Consider the following 17,740-nt stretch of genomic DNA (forward strand, 5'->3'; position numbering starts at 1 on the left):
TGGCAGAGCAAAGGGCCAGTGCACCTAAATGCCTGACACTCTGTCTCTTAGCAACTGATGGCCTGGGCCCCCCTCTGCAAAGGTGCCAGCTGAAGGTGTTGGAGACAAAGAGATCAGGTGACCTCCTGGCCCGGGAAAGGGTCTGAGCAGAGAGGAGGGGCTGGGGGGGGTGTTAGTCTGGAGCTGGCTGAGGGCAGACGTGGGGGTCTGGCCCAGAATGGACCCAGCCAAGGGATCCGGTTCTCTGTACCTACAAGCTCTGTTTTAAACCCTGTTCCTGTCATTGAATAAACCTCTGTTTTACTGGCTGGCTAAGAGTCACGTCTGACTGCAAAGTGGGGGTGCAGGACCCGGTGGCTTCCCCAGGACTCCGCTGGGGTGGACTCGCTGTGGGAAGCGCACGGAGGGGCAGAGGATGCTGAATGCTCCAAGGAGAGACCCAGGAGGTGAAGCTGTGTGAGCTTCTTGCCCTGAACAAGTCTGCTCCGAGGGAGAGGAGGCTCCCCAAAGTCCTGCCTGGCTTGGTGGGGAGGAGTTCCGGAGCATCGCCCGGTGACTCCGTGACACCTGATTCTAAAACAACCCAATCCTTGCGTGGGAACTGTTTATGGTAGTTTCCTACAGCAATGTTTTCTCAAAGCAAAGTGTGTTTGTGCTGCTGCCACCAGGAGCTGTCATTATTATTATATCATTCTTTTTAATAAAGAGATGAGTGGGCCTCAGCAATTACACCAGTAACTCAATCCAGGGCTGTGCTGAGAAGCCAGCGAGAATCAGGCGAGAGTCAAGGCCCAAGGCTGGAATAACCACTAGACAGAGACAAAGAACTAGAGGGGTTGGAAATGCACTTGCAGCTTTCTAAATTCTTAAGTAAATAGGCCAGAATATTCTCACCAGGACCTCAGCTCCAAGCATCCCGGAGTCTGGGGGATGTCTAGATCTGATCACTGCAGCTGCCACTTACCTCTATAACACAAACCTCAAATCTACGTCTAAGGAGAACCCTTCCACCATAAGCACTTGGAAAGCTGGGACCCAAATCCACACTCATCTCCTACCCTCCCCACAGCCCCCAGCTCCCTGGGGCAGCCCAGCCCCTGCCTGTGCCATTCTGACCCTTCTGTACATGACAACAAGCCAATGTAATTTTCTTGGGTATAGGGGTAACATCTGCTTCCCATTAAGGGAACAGCCACACCATTTAATCCAGAGAAAATAACCCCAGAGAAACATCTGTGTTAGAGCCACTGGAAGGCGAGGCAGGAGCTCCAGCCGCCACTCCTGCACCTCGCTGAGCCACCTGCATGCAGTTCAAAAAGCTGAACAATCAACTCACTTCAGCCCAGTCAAGGAACAGGCGGCTTTGGATCAATATTTTCCACAACAGGCCACTTCGAAATGATAAATGCACTTATGGGGAAGAGGAAGAGATTAACCTTTTGGTGCAGGTGGCATCCGATCACTCGGGAAAGGATGGCTCAATTCAGTAGGGAAAGAAGGCGGGGGCCAGTAGCAGACACTCTGTGACACTTGAGAATATATTTCAGTGCCTGAGAATTATTAATGAAGATCAGACTCTCTCCTTCCCCTGAGATAATCTCCCCCACTGCATCCAACAAGAGAGAGGCTAAAACAGCAGGCACCATCACAGCCAGAGTCATCACTGTTTGTCTAAACAAAAGCAGCAGACAAAGAGCCCATCATGCAGGAAGCAGGAGCTGCCGAACCAGTAGGAAGATAATATATGTACTTGGGGCTGCTGATGGATGAAGACCAGGGAGGAATCATGCTGCAACAGAGAGCATGTGGGAAGATAAAAGGCACCTAAACGAGAACTTCCTCAACATAAATCCTTCTGCTAGTGACAAATAGCTCAGAGACAAGGTAATTCGTCAGCAGGCAGGATCAGAGATTACATCAGGGATTTCTCACCCACAAGGCAATGAAGAGAAATCCAACTGGATGCAAATGGCAATAGGCTAAGACATGCCAAGAGCATACACGGGAAAGGCAGTGTGTTTCCGACCAGCCAACGGTGCAAGAGCTACCAGGAAAATCAGTAGCAAGGACCAAAGGCCTGAGTCATCAGAGAAGTGAAAAGAGGGTAGTGAGGCAGCACCTGGGCCCAGGATTTACCCAGAATAACAACTCCTTTGCACAAGCCTCCCTCCACCATCAGTGCTGGGGCTGTGGAGGAGGACAGTGAATTGGTAAGGGGGTCTGGAGACTTCACAGCGCTCTGACATGGAGAGATGAGGAGAGTAAACACACAGCAGAATTTTGAAGAAATCTGGCTTTTCCTTTTGGACACATACATGTAGGGCTTAAATTCAGCTGGAACTGTCCAGAGCAGAGCTCCAGTAAATATTTTCAAACCCATGGGGCAAAAGCCTCGAGCCTTGGCAGTGCCCCATGAGGCTAAAGCCCCAAGACCTCCTACCCCATAGCTGAAGCCTGGAGCCCTGAATGGAAAGGTGGGGGGGGGGCTCCAAGAAACACTCTATGAGAATTTAAGGTTTGCATACATCTGTCTGACAACACTTGCCTCGTTTTCACTCTGTTCCCAGGTGTAAACTCCAACAGAATTAAGTTCTTATTTCAGCACAGATTGTGGATTTGCATTTGTTGATACTGGGAAATAAGCTAGTGCTGCAACAACGCTGGTCACAAGAGAGCAGCTAATGGTCCCCTATACCTGACCCTGCTCAAAAGCTCTACAGAGACCCTGCTGACTGTCTCCACCCCGCACCACTTATTTTAGGGCTGCCAGCTTAACCAGCTTTTGACTCTGTGTATCCTAGAACCTGAGGGTCCAAACTATGGGAACCCCGGAGGCCAGACTGTGTGCTACACTTCACTGGAGTCAGCTGAGTTTAAATATGTCTCATAGACTGTAAATTGCTCATGGAATGTGATCTCCACTAGCAACATCCCACTGAGTCTCACCTGCTGTTAACACGTGTGGCAGTGGCTGGGGAATAAGGACTCCACCGAGAAAGTGGGACAAGGGGAAATAACTAGCAATTGTTCATTGTAAAGAGAACCCTGGAAAGCAAGATGAGCGAGCAAAGCGCATCGTCTAGCACACGATGGAACTGAGCACAGGTTACTAGGGACAGCGTCTGACTCTGTGAGCTCTGCTGGGGCTCCAGCATTAAGCTCAACAAAATTGGGTTACATTTTCATGCTGCTCTCAAGAGCTAGATCGTATCCTATTAAACTATACGTGTTCCACACCGCAGCCGCCGAGGGCTCCAAACTGCCCTTCTCTCCTGCTGTGAGCATTGGCATGGAGTGGTTGGAGCAGGCAGTGCTTTCAAGTGCCCCAGAGGTACCTAGGGACTGCAGTAATGGAGCAGGCTATTAGTTTATCTAGCCTGTCTCCAGCTGTGGCCTATAGATAATGTTTGAGTGCAAACCACAATACATATGACCTACATGGGCAATTCCTGGGTGATGAAAAAGGTTAGAGCCCACGAGATGCCACAAGACATGGCCTAGACTAAAGGTCTGCTGCTCTGCTATTTGCAGACTTCTTAACATCTGTGAGTTCGCACTGATTTTAACAGAGGCCTTTGAGCGTCAGTGTGGGAGCCCAGAGCTAGCTTTACTCCTGTTGATTGTATAGTGAGCTAAACTGAATTCTAAATAGTCGCTGAAGCCTCACAGAAAGGAAACCTTCAAAAACATTCTCTTAGCAATCAATTCAGCTGACAAATGACACTGAGACGGCAGTTCTAACTTATATGGCTGCTTCCTCACCCTGGCATGGCGAGAGAACTGGAATCCCTCAGCCCTGGCTCCTTATTCCCATCTGACTTCACAACAACCTGCTTGTGACAGTACAAGCCATTGCCATGGATATGACTGTGACATCACATACAGATGATTACAGAAGGAGAGACTCATGACCTAAAAACTTGCAGGGGTGAAAGTAACTTACAGGACTTGCCGGTACTGCCGGAGTCCTGAGGGGGGCGTGGCCTCATCCAGAAGAGGCAGGGCCTCAAACGGAAGAGGCAGGACCTCTTAAGATTTAAAGGCCCTGGGGCACCAGCTGTGGCTGAGAGCCCCAGGGCCTTTAAATCAACCAGGGGCTCTCAGCTGCAGAGGTAGCCGAGAGTCCCCTGGGGCTCAGGGGCAAATAAAGGGCCCGGAGCTCCTGCCGCAGTGGGGAGTCCCAAGCCCTTTAAATCCCAGCCCCAGCCCAGGCACCAGAGCCTTGGGCGTGATTTAAAGGGCTCTGGGCTGCCCGCAGCAGCTGGGAGCTCTGAGCCCTTTAAATCCCAGCCGTGGAAGCCGGTGCAGTCCGGCACAGTTTACTAGCTCTTGCCGGTACGCCGTAACGGACTGGACCAGCTTACTTTCACTTCTGCCTAAAAGTCCTAATGAAATAGCCCCAGTGTTAAAAATCTTGCAAAGGAACTAGAGAAAACATGTGATCTAGCAGCAGGATGATCTGGAAACGGAACAAGTTTCAAAAGTTCTTTTTGAGGAAGCTGCAACTCTGTTCATTTCCTGGTTTACATAAGATTGCTGGAACAAATACTCAGGGTCTGATTTTACTGGAAATGCATTAATTTCCCACATATTCCCAGTAAGATAATTTATCAAAGAGCAACTTTATTAAATGGCACTGACAACAAAGTTGAAAACAGATTGAACATTGATGCAAGTGTATATTGATTTGCACGTTCGTGACTTTGTGTGTGGCACATCAATACAATTAAATAATATCTTAATAATAATTAAGCCTGCTTTTCTAAGGCAGCATTGCCTTCAGCAATGTCATTAAAAGCAAGATATACGTTAACCCCTTAATAACCATTTAGCAACGGATGAAAAGAAAAAGAGCCCAGAGGGGCTCCCAGATCCATGGACTCCCAGCTAAGTTCTTTTCAAGATACTGGATGCAATTCTCCTCTCTCACATACCACTTGGACACATGTGACCCAGAGTTAAATGGAGTCACATTTGATCTGCAACAGTTTAAGTGCAGAGAGGGTCAGGCCTGCAGTGTCATTTCATAAAACAAATGTGCCCTCAACTTTGTCTTTTCCTGACTTCTGAGAGTTTCATTTTGCTACCTTAAGGTTCTTTTTATGCAGGTTTTGTCTCTGAATTTTACAAAGAAAAGTGGCATCCTGAAGACATTGCCCCCATGTGCCATGATTTGCTAGGGAACAGCAGGATGCTGCCTGTTGGCCAACATACGCAGTCAGCGAGCAGGTGAATCCCTTGCTGCCTTCCTGTGCACTTGCATGGAGCCCTGCCCTTCGCCACTGGCACAAAGGCTGTGGCCATAAAGGTATTTTCTGAGGCAATGCACTGACAATTTCCCCATCCAACCCCTTCTCCCTCTGCTGGCACAGCCATTCGTAGACACCCACAGACCATCCTGCCCTACAGTCATGGGCCAAAACACAGAGAATAGCCCTGTTTCCAGGAGGGTGCATCGATGCCCCCAGATGAATCCAAACGTATATGCTCACCCTGTGCTGACATGAGACATCGATTCTGGGCATCTGTTTGTCTGCATTCGCTCCCATTCTGCATTTTGCAATAGCTCTGAGCTTTACTGAGTTGACTTCATTTCTTCTTGTCCATCAGTTGTTTTCTGTCTCTTGCTAGTGAGGATCCCAAAGTCAGGATTCTGGAGACATCCCTAATATTACACTGAAAATTATTAGCATCATTTCAGGAAACTAAGGCCTGGGTCCGACTTTCCCTCCCATCTGGAAACACTCTAAAATATTTAACCTTCCTAGAATTATGCAGGAACCAACGCTCCTATCAGACACCCAGACAAACAGCATCTGAAATGATCTCCCTGTGCTAATAAGAATGACACTTTCATGCAGGAAATCAGTTTGCTAGGGAGGAACTGAGCCAGCCAAGCCAACTGGGCTGGAAATGAACATTTACCAAAATGTATTAGAGACACATTTTAAAATTTTGATGACTCAAAGCAAACAAAGCTAATAAGAGCCTTGTTAGCTGCACGGTGTGGAGACTCAGCATCAGAATTCCTGGCTACTAACCGGCCCCGTGAAGCCCCAGACACAGGAGAAGACATCAGCAGCTTCCTGTGTTGAGAAGACAGAGCTGTAGCCTCCTGACTGAGTTTGGTTCAGAGCTTTTATAGCCCTCCCAGCCATCAGCCCAGCTGTCACTGCTTTGCTTTGTCTATTACAGTGAGCCAGCCCTCATTAGGGCCCACAGCTGGGCTCCCTGCTGGCTGCTCTGTGCCTCTGCCCTTGGCCTCTCTGCCTGAAAGCAGGGCTTAGCCAGCATTTCAGCAGGGCAGTCAAGGGGTTTTACCCCTGCCCTGCCACACCAGCCCTGGCCAGCCTCCAGCCCAGCTACCCTCACGCTGACCCCCCTGAACTTCCCCGTGAGCTTCAATGGGATAAAAATCATTCGTTACTTTCCTCTGTTAAAAATGTCTGTTATCCAGTCTGGGAACAGGAACGATGCCCTGTGACGTAGACCCTGTATCTCTCCCTCGTCTACTCTGTCAAGGTCACACTCCTCATCCTTGTCATCAGGGCCTCGCCCCTCCCTACTATTCGTCCTTGTCTCTTCACACCATCCCCTCCCCTCCACTCTACCAGTGATCCCTGTTTGTTTGCTTATTCCACACACATTTCTGTGCCACCCCTATGCCTGCGTGGTCACCAAGGGCACCGTTCGCTCCACCTTCAAAACCCAGCCGACCTGCCGTGCTGAAGTTGTGGGACACCTGGAGATGGTCCATAGCCCTACCATGGCCAATATCCCCTGACCATGCTGCTTGTATGTGGTGCCCCTTTCCCATCACTTTCCGTTTTGTCTGACAGTGTGAGCGCTGCAGGGCAGGAAAGGAGCTTCCTTGTGTTTTCTGCAGCACCCAGCACTTTGCAGGGTCTATGGGAACAAAGCATTCACCAGCCTAATCATAGAATCATAGAATATCAGGGCTGGAAGGGACCTCATGAGGTCATCTAGTCCCACTCCCTGCTCAAAGCAGGACCAACACCAACTAAACCATCTAGCCCATTGCATGTGCTGCTCCTTTTCCATCTGCAGCTGGTGCCAGGGCCCTGTTCTGCAGAATGCCTCAGACCCACACTGCCCCTCCTTGGATGCACAATGCTGAAACATTGCTTCAAAGGAGTGGCAGCTTCTTGGATCAGATCTGGGGCATTTTAAAGAGCAAACTCTAGGCTGGTGTCGGGATGGAGCTGACACCGTGGTTTGGGGCACTCTCCGTTCGTTCCAGGAAAATCTCCCCAGCGCTGGAGTCTGAGATCTCAGGAGGGGACGGCAACTTTCTGAGGAAGCCTTAGGATAGATCTGATGTGGGTGGGGAGCAAGAAGCAGTGTGCTTGTGAACCTGCAGGGGATTCCCCTGTTCAGTGGGTGGGTTCTGCCAAGCCCTTAGCACAGGGATCAGACCACGGTGCTGGCTGTGCAGCAGCTGCCTGGAAAAGTAACCAAGACACTTAGTTACGCTCTGGAAATGCTGGAAGCCATGTCAGCAATTCAATCACTAACCTCCTGGGACACCAACATCCCTAGTCACGTCTCATTTGGTTGTGATGAGCAGCAGTTACCCTTGCAAAGAGAGACACTGAAAATATGACCCTTTGGGCATTACTGAACAATCCATTTGCCCAAACTCCACTGTGTCATGCTGTCACCTTGTCACCAAGCCTTGGCACTTATGTAACCTATTAGTTGTCCAATTTGTCTCTCTGTTGGGGCCCTTGTCCAGTGACTCGGTGCATTTTTAATACTCTTGTTAGTTAATAAGAATAGTACTTTGGACATTTTAGATGGCAAAGTAAACTCAGTTGCAGCAAATCTGGTTAGCCTCCAGCACTCCCTGTTCCTCCCTTCACCACAATGTTCTGCCCAGGGCACACAGGAGGAGAAGCCATAGTACCAGATGATGACATCAGTTAGGGGGCCTGCTGCTGCTCTGTGCCTAACGGAGCCTCTCCCTCCTAACCAAAACACCTGAAGAGAGCATCCTCACAGATATTTCCTTCTGCCCTGCTCATGACACCAAGGTCAGCAACCAGATCCCAGGGGACGGGATTTCCTGTGGTCCATGGAGAAGACAAACTCAGCTTGTGAGGCAGCATTGATCCCACCATTAGACTCTGGTGATGGGGAAGGGCTGGAGTGAGGCACTAATCCCCATTGCTATCCAAGTTCTTCTCGACTCTGTACGGGCGGCTGTGTCTGCTGGGCTTGGGCACATCAGCTGCTGGGGGGAGCTGAAGAAAAAGGAACACGGCCCTTGAGATATATTGTCTGCCAAAGTGGTTCTTGGAACTTCAAAACCCATTCATATTGAGTCAGACGCTCAGACTGACTCTTCCTTCATCAGAACTGGGTGCTGCTGATTAAGGCCTAGAACGCAGAATAGGCTGTTTGTGTGTGTGCAAGGGACACCCTATGTAGAGATCACCTGGCTCAGTGACAGATGGGATTAAGCAAGGGTCTCTTTCTACCCTTTACTAACCATTGCAAACCATACGGTTTTTGAATCTGTAATACGAGTCTTCATTGCCTGGCACAATGGGGTCCTGGGACCTTTAACTGGTGCCTCTGGGGGCTCTGACAGTACAAACAATAAAGAATAATGCCAAGGTGCATTTTATGGTGTTTGGTAGATTGCTGTTGTGAAAAAGAGAGCTTGGTGGCCTTACACTGAGTAATATTGAGCTGCATGTATCATTGGAGCTTCTGGAGGCTCGGCACCGATTGCACTGTGCAGATCAATAGCTTCGGATGCATTGACGTCAGCTACGAGGCAATGACAGATCAGCACCACACACCAAACCAGCCCTGCAGTTCTGAGATAAACCACCATTTAGAACCCAGCAAGCAGGTGTCCGTCTGCTGTATGGATGATCCCAGCAGAGGAAGCTGGACATGTGCTGGAGGAGGGAAGCAGATCTCTGAGTGGCTCCACTAGCATTTCTCTCCTGAGAAGTCCCTTGGTGACGTGTCTCTTATAGAGTGTGTGATCTATTATTGAAAATAAATTCTCCAGTTTATTATGATTATGATTTAACATTTACATTGGGGTAGTGCCTAGGGGCCCCATTGTGATGGGTGCTGTGCAAATATATGGAAAATACCAGCTCTTGCCCCAAGCAGACAGTCTAAAAGTTAAAGCCATGACAAACAAGTGGGCCTGGGTAGGGAGGGACTGGGCGGCGGGGAACAAGAATAACAGAGAGTGTGTAGCTCTTTGCCAGGCAGGAGCTCTAAGTTCAGCCCTTTTTCCTGAGTCAGAGCTGATCACCATTTGCTGTGGATCTTTGCAAGAAGATCTGTGATTCAGAAGTTCACATGACTAATTTCCAGCCTATAGGTTGTTGGTGAACTACGGGCAAGTTGTTATTGGCGGTGCTGGCTCCTGCTCCCTCTCACAGATAACTGACACCTGAGCAGGAGAGTAACAAAGGGAGGGAATTGTTTAGCGACTGGCAGATGCTCTTGTTGGCCGGTGACTGCTCAGTTTGTATGTGAATCAGGTGTTCTTATCAAACATGGCAGTGCCCCAGCAGAGGTGTGGACAAGGTCTCAGGCTTACAGATGTGCATGATTAGCAAAGGGAGAGGGCTGGAAATGAGCACCTGCTCTGGACGGTAACGTATGCCGATGTATACTGCTCTGCAGGGTTTGCTGTAGTTTAGAGCTACAGGCACAGAGCCACGAACCACAGCAACAGATTGGGCAGGGTGGGAGCTAGGCTCTGGCTCTGCTCTAGCAACAATATAAGCAAGAGAGAGAAATGGCCAGTGCTCAGTGTCACTCAGGGGAGGATGAGGCTAGTGGAAGGGAGGAAAGGGAGCTACAGACAGGGAATGAAGAAGCAGCAGGAGACTCCACCAAGGAGTGTTCCTTGTATTCCTGGACTCTTTGCTCTGGCCTCTTCCTGGGTCTGGAGGCTCACGCTGCACCAGAAGAGGCAACATTTCTACTTCCCACTTCCTGAGTTTTCTGTGCCATGTGAGATCCTTGACCCACCATGTCCCGGGTGTCAGTGCATCACTCTCAGAGACAGATACCCATTATCTTGAAGACTGAATAGCCACCTCCCTGAACACAATAAACCCAGCTCCAGACATGCCATAGATCCAGCAGGCAATGGCTGTATCACCCACTTTGCCTTGAGAGAAGGCAACAAGACCTGCATTTCGCACTTCTCTGGCTCCTGTCAGCTGAGGGTCTGCAGAGCTTTGCAGCCATTAATTTGCAAAGAACACTGAATACCATCAACAAACGAGAGAAGGGAGGCAGCTGAAAAGGCTGTTCCTGGACATCTGGATCCAGCCCGAAAACGGGTTGGTTTGGCTTGTGCAGGATGGACCCCAGACACAATCTGGTAACAGTTAGGCTGCTTTGCGTACCTAATAAAGGGGTCGTTGTTTGTTTGGACACAATCAGAATGAATGTTTGAATTGTAAGGAGAAGAGTCTGGAGTCTCTGCTTATTTAACTTTCCACTGAAAACCTTATAACAGCCTTGCTAAGCTTTTTACAACTCACATTTCTCTGAACCTGCAGTAAAGGGCAATGGAAACCTGGGACAGTAGCAGTGCAACCATACAATTCTGGCCCTGCTAGTGCAGCCCATTCACTGCAGATGTCCTTCTGACGATCAAGAGCACTTCAAAGCCTTCTAAATTCCTTCTTAAGCTCCAGAGGCTCAGAATGCTTGCACTGGGTTGTACCAAGTGACCTTGATTCATGATGAAATGCTACAATTCAGAGACTAAAGATTTCTAATAAAAATACTTTAGCATCTCCTGTCCATTGCCAGGAAATAGAGAAAATAAAGCATTTGCCCAAATTTGCAAAGCTACTTTGTCGATGGTCTTGTGGTGAAAGCACAGCACTGAGAGATCCGGTTGTCTATTTCTACACAACATGGGTCAATTCACTTCACTACCCTGGCTTCACATGCCACCCCTGTGAAAGGGAGTGGATTAGGAGGCTTAATTGACTCAGGTTTGCAAAGCCCTTTGGGACCCACAGAGAGAAGGTGCCATAGACTGTAAGAGCAAAGTATTACACTAATCATTGTCAATTAAATTCTCTCCCAACACGATGAAATGGGCAGCAGTACCTGGCCCTTATGCATGTTAAACACAAAATCCATCCGTAGACACAACCCCCATCCAATCACTCTGCTAGGAGAGGGCTGGGGGGAAACAGCGCTATCAGGTTGCACTAGGGATAGTGATGAATGGTACATTTGCCCACTGACAAGCATGGCGACCCAGCTACCCAGCTGCTTCCCTTCCCTTAGCTTGCCAAGAGGGGTGGCATCTGAGAATACCTGCACTGGTGTAACCTGGATTGGGGACAGGGAGAGTCCACCAGGGACAGGATGGATGGACTGAAGAGGAGAGGACTTGGGAAAAGAAGCACAGGTTCCACCAGAGATGGATGACAGCTACCGCTAAAGTGACAGTTTGCTCGGTATCTTAGGTCAGAGACTTACCTTGTGAATTAATCTGTCACTTTGCAAGGTATGGGGGAAAAGAGGCCCAGAGTGTGAGGACTTGAACTTGAGAGACCAATTAACAAGCAGGTTACTCCATTCACTTACATTTTTAATGTGAAATCACATTTTATTCTTGTACTGAAAGAGATTGCAAACAGACAGAAACAACCAACTCTCAGCCCTCGTGAGTGACAAGGTTTTCCAAGAAAAAAAAATCAAGGTTGCAAATCCAAAGCAGCTGTTTGATCTGCCACCAGGCCTGCAAAATTAATTTCTTCTTGTGAGAATTTTCTGTGTTTGCTAAAGGACCTTGACTTTTTCACTTTTCATAGTCCCAAGAAATCGAGAGCTGACCTCTTTTGCTGTGCACAGCAATAATGCTGTGAGCCTTGCATTCAAAAATAAGAAAGGTAGGAGCACCTTTAACATGTCAAAGGGTTATGCAGGGACTGAAAGATTCTGCTTCTCTATCATTTGTACCATTCTGTTTGTAATAATACAAAGAGCTCTGAAGTCTAAGAAAATGCAGTGTGATGACTAAATGATGTATATTAGCAGATTTTAATTCCTCAGTATTATTTGTAGATGTGATGTTTTGAGAACACATTGTTCAGAAATGTGATAGACTCAACATTCATCCTGCTTTGAAAGAGGGCAGTAGAGATGGCTCCTTTCCTTCCCAACCCTCATGGGAGCAGACAGTGATCTGCATTAATACTCTGCTAATTGAAAAGTAACTTTGGACACGGTAGAGCTTTGGACATCTTAGATGTCTGTGCACACATGCAAAGAGTATGGGGAATAAATCAGGAACAACTGGAAGTATTAGTACATAAGCTAAATTATGACTGAACTGGCATCACAGAGACCTGGTGGCCTAAATCTCATATCTGGAATATTGGTAGAGAGGCGTATAATTTGCACAGGAAGAACAGACAAGGAAAATAGGGAGAAGGTGTTGCATTGTACATCAAGAATATATACATGTGTTCTGAGGTCCAGAACTAGGTGGGAGGTAGACCTGTTGAAAGCTTGGGTGGCAGGTATCATAGGCTGGGGGAGGCTGTGCCTCCCCTGACACCCTGGCATAGCCTCACTCATGCTCTGCCCCAAGGCTACCTCCTGCCTGCTTCTAGTTCGCTTCTGTGGAAGAGAAGCTGGGGCAGGCAGGCTGAGGATGGTGCTCAGAAGGCCCAGGGCTGGTGCTCACAAGGCCCAGAGCTGGGCGGGGGGGGCGGGGGGGCGGGGAGGGGATGGAGCTGCCCATCCAGCACTCCATGGATGGGGGTGTTAGGAGGGCCCGGCAGCCATGGTCGGGTGCTCTGGGCTCCAGTGACGTAAGGTGGGGAGAGGCAGGGACTCAGGCAGAGGAGAAGGGGCCTGGGGCTAGCCTCCCACAATGGCTCGTTCACCTGCCACCCATGGTTGAAAATCTCTGAGTGAAGATAAAAGGAGAAAAAACAGGGGTGATGTCATGGTAGAAATCTACTATAGACCACAAAATGAGGAAGGAGAGGTGGATGTGGCATTTCTAGAACACAGAACAAAAATGTCCAAAAGAGAAGACCTGGTAGTAATTGGGGACTTAAACTGCCCAGACATCTGTCAAAAAAGTGATATGACACAACAGAAAATGTCCAACAAGTTCTTGGAATGTGCTTGTGACAGGATTTTGTTTCAGAAGAAGGAGGAAGCAACCAGGAGGACAGCCATTTTAGACTGGATTCTGACCAATAGGGAGGAATTGGTTACAAATCCGAATGCTAAAGGCAATTTGGGACAGTGATCGTGAAATGATAGATGTCGTAATTCTACAGAAAGGAATCAGAGCAGCAGAATAAAGAAAATAGATTTCAAAAAAAGCAGACTGTAACAAACTCAGAGTACTGGTAAGGTCTCATGAGAAGAAAATCTAAAGAAAAAATTGGTTCAGGAGAGCTGGCAGTTATCAAGGAGAGAATGTTAAAGGCATAATAGCAAGCTATCCTGATGCAAGAGGCCAACAGAGCTCCATCAGGACCTGAAAATCCTACAAGGGATCCTACAAAAAGTGGAAACATGGGCAAATTGCTTAGGGTGCACACAAAAGAACAGCACAAACATGCATGGACAAAATCAGAAAGGCAAAGGCACAAAATTACCCCTAGCAAGGGACATAGAAGGCAATAAGAAGAGGTTCTTTAAATACTTTAGGAGCAGGAGAAAGATAACAGAAGCGTAGGCCCTCCAACTTAGACAGAAAGGAGAGCTAATAACTCATGGCATCAAGAAGGCTTCAGTCTTCACTAAAAGATAAATTGTGACTAGATACTTTTTAATATATACACAATTCATATTAACAACAAGGAAGAAGGAACGCAAGCCAAAATAGGGAAAGACGGGTGTCACGGAGTCCCCGGGTGATGCTCTGGAACAGCTCCCCACAAAGCCAGTCAGGACTTTGGGGAGCCTCCTCTCCCTTGGAGCAGACTTGTTCAGGGCAAGAAGCTCACACGTCTTCACCTCCTGGGTCTCTCCTTGGAGCATTCAGCATCCTTTGCCCCTCCGTGCGCTTCTCACAGTGAGCCCGCCTCAGTGGGGTCCTGGGGAAGCCACCGGGTCCTGTACCCCCACTTCGCAGTCAGACATGACTCTCAGCCAGCCAGTAAAACAGAGGTTTATTCAATGACAGGAACAGGGTCTAAAACAGAGCTTGTAGGTACAGAGAACCGGACTCCTCGGCCGGGTCCATTCTGGGGGTCAGTGAGCCAGACCCCCACGTCTGCCCTCAGCCAGCTCCAGACTAACAATCCCTCCCAGCCCCTCCTCTCTGCTCTGCTCCCTTCCCGGACACAAGGTCACCTGATCCCTTTGTCTCCAACACCTTCAGCTGGCACCTTTGCAGAGAAGGGGCCCAGGCCATCAGTTGCTAGGAGACAGAGTGTCAGGCATTTAGGTGCACTGGCCCTTTGCTCTGCCAGATACTTAAGAACTGCCATGGGGACGCTGAGGCACCAACACAGTATTCAGAGAAAACATTAAGAACATTCCCAGTTCATCACAATGGGGTTATTGAATATTTAGATAATTTGGATGTATTCATGTCAGCAGAGTATGATGAACTTCACCCTAGGGTACCCAATGAACAGCTGAAGCAATCTTGGAACTATTAGCAATTACCTTTGAGAACTCATAAAGGATCATTTAGGTCCCAAAGGGCTGGAGAAGGACAAATATGGCACCTATCTTTAAAAAGAGGAGCAAAGAGGACCCAGGGAATTATAGAGCAGTCAGCCTAACTTTGATACCTGGAAAGATATGGGAACAAATTTATTAATAATTTATTTAAATTCATAATTAATTGTTATTAGTTTCTAAGTACCCACAGGATAATAGGTTATAAGAGTAGCCAACATGGATTTGTCAAGAACAAATCATGCCAAACCAACCTAATTTCCTTCTTAGACAGGTTCCTGGCCTAAAGGATGGGGAGAAGCAGCACATGTGATAGATCATGATTTTAGTAGGGCTTTTGATGCAGTCCCACCTGGTGGTCTGATAAGTAAACTAGGGAAATGTGATCTAGATGAAACTACTATAAGGTGGGTGCTAACCAGGTTGAACGATCCTACTTAGTAGTGATCACTGGTTTGCTAACAAACTGGGTGGGGGTTGTTTGTACTGAGGTCCCACAGGTGTCTGGTCTGGGTCCGTCACTACTCAATATTTTCATTAATGACTTGAATGGAGTGAAGCATATACTTATAAAATGTGCTAATGATGCCAAGCTGGGAGGAGTTCCAGGCACTTTGGAAGACAGAATTTGAATTCAAAAGGCTCTGACAAAATGGCCTTGACAAATTGGAGAATTGATCTGAAATCAACAAAATGAAATTCGATAACAACAAGTGCAAAGTACCACACTTAGGAAGGAAAAATCAAATGCAACAAAATGGGGACTAACTGGCAGGTGGTTGTACTGCTGAAAAGGATCTGGGCGTTATAGCTGATGACACATTGAATATGAGTTATCAATATGATGATGTCGTGAACAAGGCTAATAACATTCTTGTGGTGCATTAATAGGGATGTCATATGTAAGACATGGGAGATGATTGTCCTTCTCCACTCAGCATTGGTGAGGCAGCAGCCGGAATCCTGGGTCCAGCTCTGAGTGCTACACTCTAGGAAAGATATGGACAAATTGGGGAGAGTCCAAGGAACAGCAACAAAAATGATCAGAGTTTTAGAAAACCTGACTTAAGGGGAAAGGTTAAAAAGAATGGGCATATTTAGTCTTGAGAAAGAAGATTCCTTGGGTACCTGATAATAGTCTTCAAATATATTAAGGGCTGTTACAAAGAAGATGATGATCAATTGTTCTCCATGTCCACTGCAGACAGGACAAGAAATAATCAGCTTAATCTGCAGCAAGTGAAATTTAGGTTAGATATTAGGGGAAAGTTTCTTAACTCTAAGGCTTCTGAAGCACTGGAACAGACTTCCAAGGGAGGTTGTGGAATCCCCTTCTTTGGAGGTTTTAAAGAACAGGTTAGACAAAGATTTGATGAGGGTGGTCTAGTCAATGCAGGAACGTGGCCTAGAAGATGACCTCCCAAGGTCCTTTCCAGCCCTACGTTTCAATGATTCTGTGGATATTCATTTTCAGATCCTCTTAAATGATGTTGGCTAGTTTGAAAATATGCTGCATCTCTCACACATACTTTGGAGTTTGCTAATTATTGGTTTAGGGTTTTCCTGTTCCCGCTACCATTATTCATTGCCCTTCTCATTAATGGAAGGATAACCCAAAATATCCTAGATAAGATGCAATTCGAGGAAAAAATAAACCCAAACGTATCTCCCGATTTCCTAAAATCCCAGGAATGATTGCACTTCCCATATTACTGAAATAACTAATCTTTGGCTATATATTTGGAGGAACAATGCTCCCTGTCACACCTAGACACACACATACACACACTTAAATTCAGAGATCCCCACTGGAGTTAATGGGGTGACAGCAAGGATAATTTGCCCCACTGTCTCCAAATGCATCACCCAGCCACTGGATAAACAGGACAGCCCAAAATCAGAGCAGCAGAAATCGGACCAATAATGCAGAGCCTGGTGACCTGAGTCATGGGACTCGCATCCCATTGTTTTGTTTTATTTTCAGGACAGAGAACGGTATAGAATACAATGAGCTTCCAGAACCCAGCAGCCTCCTTGAGCCACAAGCTCATAGAAGGACATCGATCTAACAGGAGTTTGTTTCATGTCAGCTCTAGTGATGCTATGTAGGAAATTGATTTCCCCTTTAGTACATTCTCCTCCTTTGGAAGCTGAGCTCTCTCCATGGTGATGGGATGTGCTGATCAGTTTAACAAAATGCCAATAGGATTATGCAGAGTCATTTCAATTGGTTTTCAGTAGCAGTGTGAATTGGCAATTGGGGAAACAAGAAGTTGTGCTGTTCCTGAATGGAAAGACAATGAGAGCTGAGCCCCTAAGTAATTCAACTACAGAAAAAATACAATGGAATTGATCTCTGAATAGGAGAAATATTCTGAATGTTTTAACTTGGGAGAGGGCAGCCTCCAAGGAAGGGTTAGCATCATGAGTCCTTGAGCATACTGAGCACCTCATGTGATGTAAAGACTGGAGGCTGCAGTGATGGGTCACCATCCAAGCATTCAGTGACAACCCGGACCAGTGCTGATTCTGCACAGAAGGGGTTGTGAAGCATCCAGGCACTAGGAGACAGCCAGGAAGGTTATTGAAAGCCATCAGGGCTGGGAGCCTCCTGCTTCTAGGCTTGACTCAGCAAGGGCACAGAAGCCATTACAGCATCCATGCCAGCAGGGTGAGTGGCCATCAGACTCCCATTCTCATCCCTGGGCATGGGGCAGCAGCTGTGGGGTTCCTTCAGGGAACTTGTGGGTGAAAGGCCTGCCCTTTGCCATTGCAGCATTCATTAACCCACACCCCAGTGACTCTTTGGAGAGAGCTGGGGTCACTCAGCATTATGAGACTAATCCTGCTCCTATTGACAGCCCTAGGGAGCAGGAGCAGAGCCTGTCATTGAGCACAGATGAGGACTACTGGGGCTGGTGCCCAGGGGCTGGGGAGTTTAAGCAGATTGCCAATAGACTAGTTGCATTTAGTGCATCTCTGCGTGTGCTAGCACAGGACTGTGTTGTTCCAGCTCAGGTGGGAAGTCTTTGGCTGCAGCATTGGGTAGGGTTTA

This window comes from Gopherus evgoodei, chromosome 10 (genome assembly GCF_007399415.2).
Source record: "Gopherus evgoodei ecotype Sinaloan lineage chromosome 10, rGopEvg1_v1.p, whole genome shotgun sequence".
Lineage (NCBI taxonomy): Eukaryota > Metazoa > Chordata > Testudines > Testudinidae > Gopherus > Gopherus evgoodei.